Here is a 15,660-nt window from a genome sequence, read left to right on the forward strand (position 1 = left end):
TTCATTTTAATTCAAGACTTGACAATCGAATTAATGTCTGGCAAATTTATTTTAAGTTTTTCTTATCATTAAATAACATAATATTAAAATTACAGACATTATAAAATACTTTGAAATTTTTATAAAAAAAAATAAAAAATCGCGTATGGCACATCGTTAGCATTGTCAAAAATGTCTGGCAATAAAAAAAGTATGTCAGGTAGACTTATTTAAAAACAAAAAATTAAAAATTACGCCTTCTAAAATGTTTTTAAAATCCAGGATTATTATCTGGACAGGTAGGATGCGCAGTAATGAACGCAACCGCTACCGCCAGCCAGATAGCCCAGACTTTAACCGAAAGTGCAAGAAGGACAACATGTCACAAAATCAGCTGACCTAAAATTCTTACTTTTAAAACGTTGCTAGCTCCCGTACTATTGGGTATATCATGAAGTATGCAAACGCCACTCTGAAACAATTACAAATCTGAAGTTTTTAAAATTATGTCGAACAGTCACGGAACGATTTAGTGCCGTGAAGAAATCTTAATACTAAACTGTGTCTCTTTTCCAAAAGAATATCAGATTATGATTCGAAATACATATTAAAAAGGAAAATAATTAAGTAATTATAATTCCCTATTAACCTACAACATGATTGAATGGTTTACCTTCATGAATAATTTTATGGCGAAGGGCAATAAAATACATCAATCAAAAATGACATAATCGCTTTCCCTTTGATATATTTCAATCAATGTAGTAACTTGTACTTAAGATGTACTTAAACTTATACTTAAGTAGTAATCGTAAAAGTGTTACACTTTCAAAACAATAAAAATGAACATAGAATCTGTAATGTTAGACGAAGTCTGACGATTACACAGTATGTTACTAAGTTACACTTAATATGAAGTATGAACGTAATATTTTTCCTCAAGAAAGCCTCCAGGCAATTGATATTGGGGACCTCTAATCATGTTGTATGAAATTATCCACACTTATCTAAAATGTGTTCAGGTATAATGGTCAATGGTAATATTTAATTGCACATTTAAAATTTATACAATCTGGAACAGGTGTTGTTTCAATCTATGGTACAAATATCTCATGGTTATGATTTTATTGTTTAATTTTCAAAGTTATTAATTACTGATGAAAATTAATAATCTATTTTATCAAAATTTTTTTTACTGTGCAGTAGAAATTATTATTTTTCAAAAATCGAATTCGTGACAATTTGAATTTGGTCTTGTTATTTGAAACCACGCCACATAACCATTATTTTGAGGACACCCGAGTTTTAAGATGATTGCTTCCGATCACGGAAATACTATGAATACAAAAATTCTATGTAACCCATACTCAACAAAGATACGTAATTATGGTAATAGAGCTATGATACAATTGACGCCTTAGGGGACGCCATTTTATTGATCGATATTAGTGAAAAAAATTATTTGTTGCCAATGAAATTAACCTTCAATTCCTTATTCAAGCGAAAATAAGATGTCAACCTGTGTGGGCAATGGGCACCGACCTCCTGCGAACACCTTCCTGTACCATGCTGAGGTCCGGACATAAGTTTTGACACCATTAGAGATACGTACAGATAAAAATAATCAAGCCTTGACCACAACAGGATGATTACGTATTGTACGTGATCTACAACTAATTTTCAACCGTATAACATAGAAATAAAGCTTAGCTTCACATGATGCTGTGATTGTAACAAAAACAAATTTATCATCCCATGCCCAAACAACCTTTTGTACTATCTGATCTACTTATTCGTGCAATTTTTTGCTTCGTATTGTTTCTCGAGAAGAATAATGGCGTTTAAATTTTTGTTTTAAATCCCTACTCTGGGTGTGCAAATATTTATAAGAAAAAACCACTCCGGGTGGCTTTCTAGAAACCTTATCTTATGTACGAGCGGTTAGTAAGATTAAAGGTGTTAAATTGATGGTGAACTATAATAATATCATACAAAAACTGACATGACGTCTCTGTTTACAAAATTTAGAAACGGTAATTTAATCACTAGTTTTTATTACTCGAGCGGTTTCTCTAAGTATATTTCCTTTCCTTTCGTTTTCGAATACTATAAAATGTTCGATATCATTAAAGAAATCGAAACCTACGATGCGTTATTTGACTGAATGTCGCGGCCACAATACAACCGCACAAAGGAGTCCAGACCGCGCCATAAAAGCGTTCCCAATAAAAAGTAAAACCGGAGTAAAGGAAGTGCATGGCGGGCGGAAATGCAAACTCTTATTGTGCGAACTTGCACGTGTTCCGGAACGTTTTGTGCACGCTCCAGGCTAACACAGTGCGCCTAAAAAAGCACCATGAAAGCCTTAATCGGTATAAACCTATTTCTAGACATAGCAAAAGTGGGTTAATTTTCTCTTAACTTTAATCATTTTCCATTCGCAAAGTACATAGGTGACGAATTTTGGGATTCAATCTAAATGCGCAGTGAAAATATTTTTAAAAATAAGATTGTTATTTAAAAAAAATAGTTCCCTAATTTATCGTGATAATGAAAAATAATAGAGGCCCCCAATTTAAGGTTTTATCGCATATTAAGTAAATACATTTTCAATCATTATTTTAATAAATTCGTACAATGAATCTAAACTTTTATCATAATTCGACGTCGATTCGGTTGACCGAGGTCCAGTCTGCGTCAAAAGGAATTCACCACAAAGCATCAATATAATAGCTACGATATATCATGATGCACCATCTATTAAATTTTTTCCTCATACATTGCACTGTATAGAACTTATTCTTACTAACGTACTAAATGTTAACAAATGAAATAAAATACGAAATTCGTACAAAAAAATCCTGTCGGTCGCTCAGCAGGGTATGTTTGTGGCCGCGTCGCGCCCACAAGTCGACAAAAGGCAAATAAGAGAACATTGGCCACGTACCTTGCTGAAAAAAAATCATCTAAATACCGTCCCATTGATGTTTAAAAGCCGTAGAGAAACGGGCATTGTTCGCGGATCGAATGCGGTGGCGAAATTAGATTCGTATTATTTGCGCTGGGTCGTGCCTTCGTAGGATCCCGAACCGAATATTCTATCCGTGTAAATCTAACAATACAAAAAAAATTAGATAGTCAGAAGCCTAGACATTCTTATAGTTTTCGAAGAGCGGGATCTAACATCTGTCATCGATTCTTATTAAAACTAAAAATTAAAATTATCAAACTGAAAGTTGAATAAAACAACGGATGACATTATCCGTACAGTTGCGTAATTTAATTCTAATAAAAAAAGGTTTAAGACTTTTAGTAATCTGTAACTAATCTTCTAAGTCTGGCACAACACAAGGCACTAAAAATGAAAGCCATTGCAAAACAGAAAGAAAGAAATCACTAGACATTGGTTTCATCTTTCGAAATTTATAATTCGAATACAACAATCTATTAGAGTGAAATAAATTGGATTTTTTAAATGACGTAAAAAAACTGCTGAACTCCTACCATTTTTTATTTCATTCGGAATTTCCGGACACCGGACAAACAAGATGGTACTCTGAATTTGCGAAGATTAAAGCAAACATTGTCCGATATTTACCGATAGTAGAGTAGCTACATACAGAGTTGTTTACGTTGCGGCGGCGTCAGAGGTTGAATATAGTTTTTTTGTGAATTTTTTCGTCGGCCAGCATCGCGGCCCGTAGCCTAATGTAATTCGACCTGATCGTATCTGTTCAGTTTTTGTTGTTGCGGTCAGAGACAGCTGGCCATAAAGCGTAGGTTTAGTCTATGAACACTGTTTATATCGAGAAATTATACCAGCCCAGTGGCGATGTCCTTTATCTCGAATCTTTCTTCCCACATTGCTTGATGTTGATCACCAAGATTAAAGAAGTATTTTTGAAGATCTTATTTAGAATTTTGAAGTCATGACATAAATATTCATAGCATTTAATCACATTTATTTTTTAATTAATTAAGCAACGACCTCTCTCCTAACAGAGGTCTTTTTTTCTATTTTTATATTAAATAAATTAGGTGCTACGAGTAAATTAATTTTTGGCTACTATCTGCCTTTACTTTAAGTGATATAAACCTATTCATTTTTCTTTATTATTCTATTTGGTCTTTTGAAATAACAGTTAACAATAACTTTATTAAAAAAATCCATATCTAAAATTATAGAATATCAACCATCAAATACAAAAAATAAAATATATGATTCTTTAATAAGAGTAAATCAGAAATTTATTCAAGTTAAATATTTATTCTATTGAATTTAATGACCGGGAATAAATTTGAAGAATTAATGTTCTTCGAAACAAAAAGTAACGGTTTCGATGATAATTGTTTCAAAATAATACTTAATTTATTTGAATGTCTTCACTACATTTAAGACAGTATCTCAGTGACTCAAAACGCATTTTACGATGTTAAGATAAAATTACAGAAATCTATGAATAAAATCTTAATCAACGGGAACGTTTGAAAAACAAATATATCGATTAAAAACAAACAGGTCTGAAAAAGAGGCGTTTTGATTAATTTCATGGGCGGGTCTGAGGTGCATCGGGAAATCGAATTTGGCGCTGCACATTGTCAAAAATGACGCTCAAATCTCGCATTGTGTAGTGTGACCAACATGTGTGATAATGTGAGGACGTTACACATCATCAACACTACTACGTATGAAATGTTTCGATTCTTTTAATTTCAGTTGTTTGAAATAAAGTTAAAAGTTATAGGACTCACAATTCTAGGTATGAGTAGGATTTTAAAAAGTCAATATTGAATTTTAAAAGATCTATTCCAATGTACATACAACAGTAAAAGCGCCTATAATTTTTGTTATCAATGATTGTATTGCTTTTCTAAGTAAGGTTTATCGAATTATTAAGGACATGTTTCTATAATATCTGGTATCATGGTCGCTCTATCCATTTAACGGTTCGAAATATGTAACGCTATTAATAATTTATGATTTTATAAACGTCAATTTTTTTTGTGTTTGCTTTTCATTTACGAGGATACAGGTGCCGCCTTTGATGTGTCCGTCTTGCCGTTTAGAAACCAAATTGGCAGCAATAAAATGGAATATTATGTTACGATATAGGCCGCAAAATATTATATCACATTTATTGCTTAAAGGTAATAAATTTCTAGTCGAAATTTCAATCTGATTTGGTGAGAAGGAAACAAATTTTAATAGACACGAGATAGCTAATAAATTACAGATTACGTTTAAATAATAATTACTAGGCTGTTGCATATAAATTAATTCGAATATTTGGTTATTTGGATTAGAGAATAACGGAAATATACAAATTATTGCCAACTTTAGAAAATTATAATTGTCTTTTATTAATATTGATTACCTACTTTAGGTTTCGAAAAATCTTGCTAGATTTAATTAAAGTTCCGTTGTAAACAAAGTTTGGTGTTGCGGATCTCCAAGAGTGTTGGTGGTGTCTTAATATTAAGAGTCCTTCTGCTCCAATGTAATATTTTTAAATCATTCATGTATGTATGACAAATATTACGTATGATAAAGAGTGATTGTAAAATCAATCTCACTAATATTATAATGCGAATGTTTAGATGGATGGATGGATGTTTGTTTAAGGGTATCTCCAAAAGGGCTCAGCGGATCTCGATGAAATTTGGCATAGATGTAGAGCATAGTCTGAAAGAACACATAGGGTACTAATAAAGTTTTTTTTAAATCCGCGCGGACAGAGTCGCGGGTGATAGCTAGTTTAACTATCAAAACATTTACTACTTTGAGTTATATTTAAAAGACATAAAACACAAGATTTCTCTGTATTCAAACATATAAATATTGATACCTCTAGAATTATAAACACGTGATAAACAATTACAAAATATATTATTATTAGAGCTATCAGTGAATTAATTCTATCAACTAATGGTACTTAATTAAGTTTTATGAAGTGGTTACATTAGAAGGTATGTTAAAAAGAGAACGTTGCTGATAAATATTTATAGATTCAGTAACAATAAACTAAAGAAAGCCTCTAAGAATTGTACCGCGACAACTATTCATTCGGACGGCGGTTCACTTTCGATAGCTGGGCTTTTAAACTAATTTAATTGATCTCAACTGGTGTTTAAATCACAAGTTACTTACATTAGAAGAGTACATTTAAGCATTCGGTCCATTAGTGAAATTACAAACCGAAAAGACAGTCGCTTACTTTTAAATTAACACCATTTACATTTGATACAGACAGCCATGAGATTGAATGTCTAAGTTACCCCTAAGATGTCCGGGATGGCCTGGACTCAAATATTACACTAGTCTATTTCATAAAAATTTAGATATAATTATCTACATTAGAGCAATAGATATAAAGAGCGTCGGTGGCTCAGAGGTTAAGCACTTGACTTACAATCTGCATGTCCTGGGTTCGAATTCCACCATGTACCAATGTATTTTTCAATTGACATTATCCGACGTTGTTACGTTGTTGCACATATCTAAGAAGAAATTCAAAGATATGTGTGAAGTCAACCAACCCGCACTGGACCAGCGTGGTTGACTATGGCCTAGTCACCCCTAATTTAGTGTGAGCTCCGAGCCGCTCGGTGGGGATGTATAGTGAGCTGATGATGATGATCAACATTGTTTTAAAGATACTAAAAAGTAACAATGGTTGTATTAATGCAAATTCAAATTCTAAACTGTAAACTAGTGTTTCACTTCTTTGTTTATATTCGACCTTAACTTGTTCCAGTTATATAAACAAGGAGGGTTCAAAATTACCATAATTCTCTAAATTCTGTGGAAAGAAGTTTTCGATCGTTTTAAAAAATGTTTTGAAAACTATGTTATTGATATCATTAACTTGATTATTAATCAGATAAGATATAACATATATTCTAATTCGTATACAGTTCAAAAATTAATATTCAAACAAAATATCACGTAAACATTAGTTAATTAGTGCATAAACAGTCACAAACTAATCATCTAAAAATTTATTTACAAACCGAATTAACATCAGATTGGTATATGAACTGTATATCAAATTTACGAATCTCTTCATTAATAATCAATTCTTGAACATTAAATATGCCAAAGATACTTAATTAGGCAATTTAAAAAGCATGAGGAAACCATTTAATGATAAACACAACAAAACCGTTTCACTTTCAAAAGGGTTTTCATATGAAAGTCAAATATTGCAGACAAAATATTACAAAAGAAGAATAATAAAAGTAATCTGGTTTCTATTGATAAATCAACTTCTTATAATTATATTCCTTGTTATATGTCGTTAAGCTAAAATTTTATCTACTGGGTAAAGCATAGAATTTCAGGAATGAACATATTCACATAAAACCATAGGCTATCTAGACATAAATTGAGCATATAGTCACAAAGCCATCATTTTTACTAAAGTAATTACTATGTTACTTATCTGAGCTATTGTTAAACTTGTGGTGTACAATTATATCGTGTTTATTACAACAAACAAGATGGGAACAGCTGCCCGAGTCAATTGTCTTTTTGCGAATTTTTAGGGCTTCGTAGGTCTGGCGTACGCGGACTCTGTCATTGCCTTGTGTGATACATGTGTTTTTATTTTCTTAAAAGAACAACGCGGTTTCATCGGGTTTTTACGATCGAATTTATTAATAAATGGTTAACTATAATAGACATATTTCATATTTTATTACGAAAGTAAACTTCGCATTTATTCGATTTCAAAATATGGATTTAAGTTTGTGAATTATGAACTGATTAAATCTTATGAATTTCTTTGTTGACTGACTCTAATTTTTTCAATTGTTTTCATTTTTTTTATTTATTTATTAATAACTGTGTTGTATCCTTACAGTATTGATCCAATTTGACATCAAACAGTTTAGCATACCAGTTTAAATAGTAACATCGTACATAATAACAGTAAATAAAACATGACAATAATTAAAAAAAAAACATACATAGGTACACCAGACCAAGGATATATCAACGCGGAACTAAACACCGCTTTCAGGGTTATCGTTGTGCTTTATTTAAATACTAGTATAAAAGGTACTGCTCAGTTCGTTAATGTAGTATTTCACATCACATTAAAGTCTTCTTGTAAAGTTGTGTATAAAAAAGCTTATAAACGTATGAATATATTTTTAGGTATTTTTTTTTTAGTGTTAGACTACTAGTATTTGCAATTTTTTACTTAACATATACGTTAGTACAACAACTTGACTGTCGACACTGGCTGGCTTATTTGCAGTGTAACAAGATTGTTCCTCGTTCAAGATTTCATTTTATGATAGTTATCGGGGAGGCGCGAACTGCAAACCACCACATAATAACGTGAGCTACTTAATTGGAATCGCGTCATTGATTTGTTAATAGTCTCGTTAATTTTTATTCAAGCTATAAGCAATCACTTATGAGCGGGCAAAATTTAATCAGATAATGTGAAACGTCGGACTCAATAAACGTACTGAAATGAATGTACGCTACCTTTTTCGAATTCAGATTTTCATTACGTGATAAAGTTTAAATTATTTAAGATGTTACATTTACTATGTTTATGAGATTCAATTATAATGACAATATTTATAATTAATCAATCTTGTATAAGACTATTATTTAACAGATGCAATATTTCACGTTATCAGTAGAAGAACCTTAATTAAGACGTTTACGTGTCGAGTTAAAGTTACCCCTGTCGGAATACACTTAAAAAAACTGTAACAAGTCAGGTCCCACACAAAACGGTTGGCCTGATAGCTCGCTTCAATAATTTATCTGTTTCCTAACCTATTAGAATCTTGATAAAATGGAGCGTTAACCGAGTTAATTGGACGATATGGAGCGTTAAGTATCAAAATGCTCGAACATCGAATTTGCATTTCTATTGTAAATGAATCTCATCGGACATTAATGAGGTGTAAAGGAATTAATTCGTAAGATTTTCATTTAGATAATAAAGATGTTTTTTGATAAGAGCGGTCCGAAGTGTGCACCGGAAGGCTCTGATTGATTTTAATGAAACCTTCGTGTTTTTATTGTTCACTCGACAATGATAACGTCCGATGTTCTTTTTTTGATACGCCGACTTTTTTTTCGCTCTCCAACTAGGTCTATTACGGTAGTTGTCGTCCATTGATCATAATTGCGTTATTAAAACTTGTGAAAGTCATAAATATAAAAATGAACCGAACCAGTTGTCAAAAGTAAGTCATAATAATGCCTCTTGATTATCGCTAACAAGCTACAGCCGATCATTAGGGCAATCACATTCGGTTGGGAGGCGGGGTCTTTTGTAGGGTGGAATATCATCGAGACGTTCAATATGGTTATATCGGCTAATGAGTTCACGATGACTTTCTATAAATTGATAACAACAAAATTGTGAAGCGTCCGCTGATGCTTTAGTTAATGAGGAAACATCTTCATCGTGCGCGGGTCAAACTTAGAAATCATTATGAAGTTCGGTGATTTTATTGTTTCGGCTTTTTTACCTCAGTATCCTTATGACTTCTGGTTAAAGTCGTCATTATTAAGTAGTTATTTGATAGAATGTTCATAGAGATATTAAATCCAATCGGAATGGACCTCGGCATCAATTATATCGACAAGCGCCCCGGATTAAATTTAATGAAGGATTTATATTTACGACTGATAATGCACTTAATAAGATTTTTCTTTGAACTCTAGTTTTATTACTAAATATATTTATTTAAAAAAAGGAAAAGTCCATAATTAAACCTTAGCTATCCTGATTGGAATGCAACAAAATCAAATGTTTCAAGAAAAATAACACAAATAGTTCGAACTACTTTTTATTTTTTATTCGTTTTGTCCATAACACTTATTTTGTATTTTATAGATAACAAAAAAGGTACTAAAAATGTAAAGAGGTTGAATTAGTTAAAGTTTATCTGTTAGTTGAATTAGTTATTACAAGACGTCGTAAATATATATAACACTACAGCTTGAAAGTGATCGTATTGTTAATTTGCGCATAATAATTATTTCACTTGTCATACGACAGAACCGATTCATTCACAGTTAATATGCAGTGACACATGTCAATAAGTAATAATTTTCTAAACTGAACTCAATACCAGGGTTGATAAGGTTCAAATTTAATAATTTCGATCATTCTTCAATGACTTTAAATTCAATGGGACATCAAACAAACATAACGCCTTCGCAAGTACTTCTCCGTGCAAAGAAGAAACAATAATGGGAAATCAATAGACACCTCGACACCACAATGGTGTGAAAAGATAAAAGGAAGAATTACACGGAAATTTCGAGCATTGATCCTTTGTCAAACAGCGACGCCCCTTCACTAGATGACAATTTGCACTTCGAGTGTGTCGTTCATTGTACTACAGACATAATAAATAAACATTACAATGAGACTACCAGATGCGTAAGAATATTCCCAACACGCGCCGTAAGGGCCATTTGACTCGTAAAAGACTGCGAGTGGACCTCGGCCAAACAGCTGACTTTTACCAAATTGAATATTGAACACTTCTAAGAAGCAGGTGACAAAATTTTAATTTCGTTAACTAGTTAAGGAATCGGCTTCTTGTTTATTTATTAGCCAACATTAATTGCCTTTCAAATGCAGCTGTTTTTTTATGTTTTGGGTCACAACAGATACTAAATTATATTGAGAAAAACCGGTTACACACGTGGCAATCTGATCAGTGTCAGAATTTGGCCATCAGAGCGTCGAAATCAGATGTCACTTTATATGCAACTAATTTAACTGCCATCGCGTCACTCGCTACGTATTGCCGTGGCATTTTCATGTTCTACACTTGAGTAGTTTAATTTGAGTACTTACTCAAAAACGAAATAGGTTAAAACACGTTGTTAATTCAAAAACATTGTCATTTGAACTGACTAACCGATTGCCGGAATTCCCAAATTGTAAAATAAAGCTTGCTATTTTTATTCAAGAAAAAATACGTTTTTAGTTTTTGTTACAATTAATGACATTAAAATCCAATGTGAAGCGGCCGGTACTCATTTCTCAGTAACACGTAACATTTCCTTGGGTGGTATAATGCTACGTTATTATCTAGAGTCAATATTGACCGAGCATGGGCCACACGATCGATTCGTCATAATCATATCGAGTAACTATCGTCTTGACAACGTCTTGAGTACTTATTTTACTGAGCGCGTGGTTCCACGACAAATTGTATAACATGTAAATACATTATCTTCAACCACTATGCACAATAAATTTTTTAATGTTTGGGTAAAATTAAATAAATCGATTTTATTTACACTAAGTTCTTAAGCTACAAAATCAATTAGGTTTAGTAAAGTTTCCTTAGAATGGCAACGAATTAAATTGTATTTTTTGATGGTTAAAAAGATCTTATCTGCTTTAATGTTTACAAACATACTTAAATAAAGAATAATTGAATAAAAGATCTACTTAAGTAACAACAAAAGAATGTTTCCTTTGCAACATGACAGTCAACAAAGGCCCTAAAGTAGAAGCACTCATGATAATTGTTGGTATAAATAGCCTCAGGACATTGTAGTGCTATGTTTAGATCAATGCATTTTGTCTCAGACAATGCAAGAAATGTCTATGACAATTTGTTTTATAGTTTCTACAGTATTTGTGATTTGAACTTTATGTAGAGTAAATAGGTTTTATAATCTTATGCCTGCGAATGTTCGGTTAGAATGTCATACATTTTATACGGCTTGATCTCTAGCTAGAGTCTGAAATTAATCTCAATTTGTAGCAACGTCTTGTCACGGTGTTTGTGTAATGAAATGGAGCAAGTCTGTATCATTCATTAGAGTCGGACACTTCTATACAGTTAATTGTTTGAACTCGGCCGGGCTGCCGTTTAACATCGTCTCGGCTAATCAAGGCACGGTTAACAACATCCGCTCTATAAGTGGCCGGCCGATGACTCGGCGCATCATTCGATGATGCAATTGTCTCGGCTCCGGACAATTATGCTGAGAATTGCGTCTTCAATTGAACTAACTTCCGATTGGGTGTCAAGGATGGCTGGTCTAATGTCAATAGACATGAACTTGAATGAGACGAACATAAAGTAACTTTTATGTGACCTGATAGGTATGTTGATTTTATCAGGTAATATCGATCAAGACAACATGTAAGTTACATCATAGCATTTACAATATTGTAACAAGAATATATTTACCGAAAATACTTACGGTAATCACCATTTTTGTTTTCCTTTGCAACAAAAACAACTTTTTATTTATTTATGACTCCATCCGCGCGGAATTAAAAAAAAACTAAATAAGTAGCTTAGGTGTTCTTCCAGACTTTGTTCTACAACGGTTGAGCCGTTCCGGAGATAGCTTCAAACAAACATCCATCAATCCATCTATCCATGCATTTATCCATCTAAATATTCGCATTTATAATATTAGTATGATTTAAGTGGCGAGTAGAAGTTGAAACGCGAACTTGAACGAAATATCCTTAATTAATAAAAAATATGGTCCATTTAAGCTGATCGCTCACAGTTCTTTATTAACACCCCATGAGATTATCAATAAAAATCTACACGTGAACAGCACTACTCATGAGCAACACTCATCGAACTCATTCGATCGGTAATCGATAAAAAAAATCGAGACTCGCGCAACTCTACATGAGAGACAGGTCCGGCAAGTCGCTGAATCAATTAAATAGCCCGCCATCACAATTCATTCACAATTATTGTCATTTAGTGATGCGCCCGATCCGCCGCTGACTTGTGCATCTCACGCGACTTCGCGTACTACGTTTTTATTGGTATGTTGCTTAAATTTGTCTGTCAATGAACTTTTGACGTATTGGAACTTTTCACGAACTTTACATTGAATTTCTCTCCTTCTATATTACATTAGAGCGTCAAGCGAGTTCCTTACAGTTCCTTTGACAAGATACCTATGATCTTTAAGACGAATAGTCTGTAGAACCAATAGATAAAATGAAATTAAATAGCATTAAAAAATGCGGAGTAGTTTGACGAATTAAATTCCGACAGGAAAACGACACTTATCAGCATCGAGAGCTTTAAGTGTTGTGCATAGTATTGTTGAGTTAAGAGCTTTTAATGATGTTTCTTGTAATTATTGAAACAGTTAAGGAGCTATTACATTGTAAATAATTCCGATAATTGATGTATATTTGTTTTGAAACATACCGCCCGATTAAATATAATTTGTAAAATAAATAGAGTAAACAAGTAGTACTTTAGGAAGTTCCCATAATTTTATCTTAACTTTTAAATTATTTATTAAAAATAATAATAACAAAGTCAATTTTTATGAACATTTACATTTTGAATCTCGCGGTATTTTAGTTCTTCATTTTATATGAAGATGATATTATTAATGGGAATGTACAAAAACTCAGTATCGTAATTTCGTAATATTAAACGGGATGAGAACAGTGCTACTTACAATAAATAAGCGTAACTGGACTCCGAAGCCCATTTATTCAAAAGCTTACTATATTTCAACTTAGTAAAGTATAATTTACAATGTATTACGTCGGAACTTGTTAAGACCTCATATATTTCGCAAAGTGCAGCTTTCCATGATTAAAACGATGTCTTAGTGATTTTCTTGAAAATAATTTCACGTCGTCTGATTACTAAACGCTTCCTTGTAAACGAAACGTCTTTTGCTGAGCGAAATTTTACTTTTAAACCAGTTAATTTTTACCTAGAAACAGTTTAACATAACAATAGTCGTCATTACAAAGCAGACGCAACAAAAATACTCAATGTTTTTTTTATTAATTAATTAAGAAACGGCTTAACTCACGTTTGATCGTCCGGTGACGGCACCGACTAGTTTCGAACCCATCGGGGGTCCATCTTCAGGGCGAGTGTTTAATCCGAAGACTTCGCGAGACCGCGAAACTAGTCGGTGCCGTCACCGGACGATCAAACATGAGTTAAGCCGTTTCTTAATTAATTAATTATGATGTCTCACGAAAGTTTAAACAGTTTTTTTTATTACCTAAATTATCTTCCAAAGGACAAAAAGTTCATCTGATTATAAAACAATAAATATTTCCATTTTGAAACATCTTTCATCGACAGCAAAATAACACAAATTTCGCTTATTATTTTGCTGACCTATTTATTATGGAACACATTTATCTTCGCTCCAGATCTTTGTAAAATAACTGTATCGTTTTTTATCCATTCTTATAATACATTTAAGTCTTCCAATAAAATTACCTGCTTTTGTGATAATGTTCCTTCAAGAAATACAGGCTCGAAATTTTGTTAAGAGACAGTTACAATTTCGGCCGTTATAATTGTATAGTATTTCTTTATGATGCGCAAGGATCAAGAAACATAACAAAATGTGTGGAGTAGTTTGTTTAGTAAAATATTTTAACAAAACTTAGCTAGTTATACAATAATAATTTAACATTATCATCGTACGAAGAGCACATATAAATCGACAGATTATTATTATTATTGTTATGACGAAAGGTAGATCATAATTGTGTACAGGATAAACAATTTAATAACAAAAATTGGTCATACGATTATACTTTATGGCAATAAAATTACGAATTACTACTCCATACATTTTCTGTTCCCTAGACATCATACCTGACTCGACCTCACGAAACGCTGAGAAAATCTTCAAAAACACAATCTATAATCCATCTGTAACACGTGCACACACAGCTATTATTGATTTTATCGTTTTTTTCAACAAAATTGCATGGCTGTCCCGTCCCTCTTTGACATTGAAAAAAATATACTATCCTGTGAATGGGCTTTATTATAAGCTTGCGCAATGACATTCGAGTTTTTGCTAGTGTGTCGCGTGTCATCGAAACTGGGATTTTTTGAATCTTTTTGATTTAGTATGTACTGAAGTTATTTAAAAAAAAGTAAATGAATGGATTTTAAAACTACGCCTGAGAAATAAAAATAAAAAGCTTGGAATATAAAATATGTTTGCATTTTATTAAACAGTATATAATTACAATAATGTATCTATTTAATAATGTTTACAATATTAAACAATATTTTTTTTTATTTTATAGTTTATCGTGTTGATATCAATTTCAAAGAAAGATGTATACCTACATAGAACCATTTGATAGAATAGGAACTATTGTCAATTCAGTGACGATGAATACCATTCGAGTTATTTGCTTTATATATCAGTTACAAGTAAATTCGTAACGTCACAAGGCATACTACACGTATAATATATTTTTAAATTAATACTTACAAAAAATGGTGCCTTTGCAGGGCTCACGAATATTTTTACCCTGTTATAATTTATATAATATAAATAATGTGTATCTAATTGGTTTTATAAGTATCTAAAAGATAACGCTAGAAATATAATGCAATTATAATTATATAAAGTCTTCTATTTTAGAATAGGTAACACATCTCAGATCACGTCCAAATCTGAAAGTGTTAGAGTTCCTTAGTAAAGTATGGCACAAAACTGTCATTGTGGGATATTCATAGGGCGTTTTCGCTCGCCCTGGCAAATGGGATGACGGACAAATTATTCCACTTTAATTTTATGCCACATATTTTTTTAATCAACATAATTATATCAACATTGAAAACACATGAAAATTAAATAGAAATTTCAACAAGGTGTTGGTCTCCCAATAAATCTAACCATCGCATCTAGAA

The sequence above is a fragment of the Papilio machaon genome, chromosome 5, assembly GCF_912999745.1.
Source record: "Papilio machaon chromosome 5, ilPapMach1.1, whole genome shotgun sequence".
NCBI classification, from domain to species: domain Eukaryota; kingdom Metazoa; phylum Arthropoda; class Insecta; order Lepidoptera; family Papilionidae; genus Papilio; species Papilio machaon.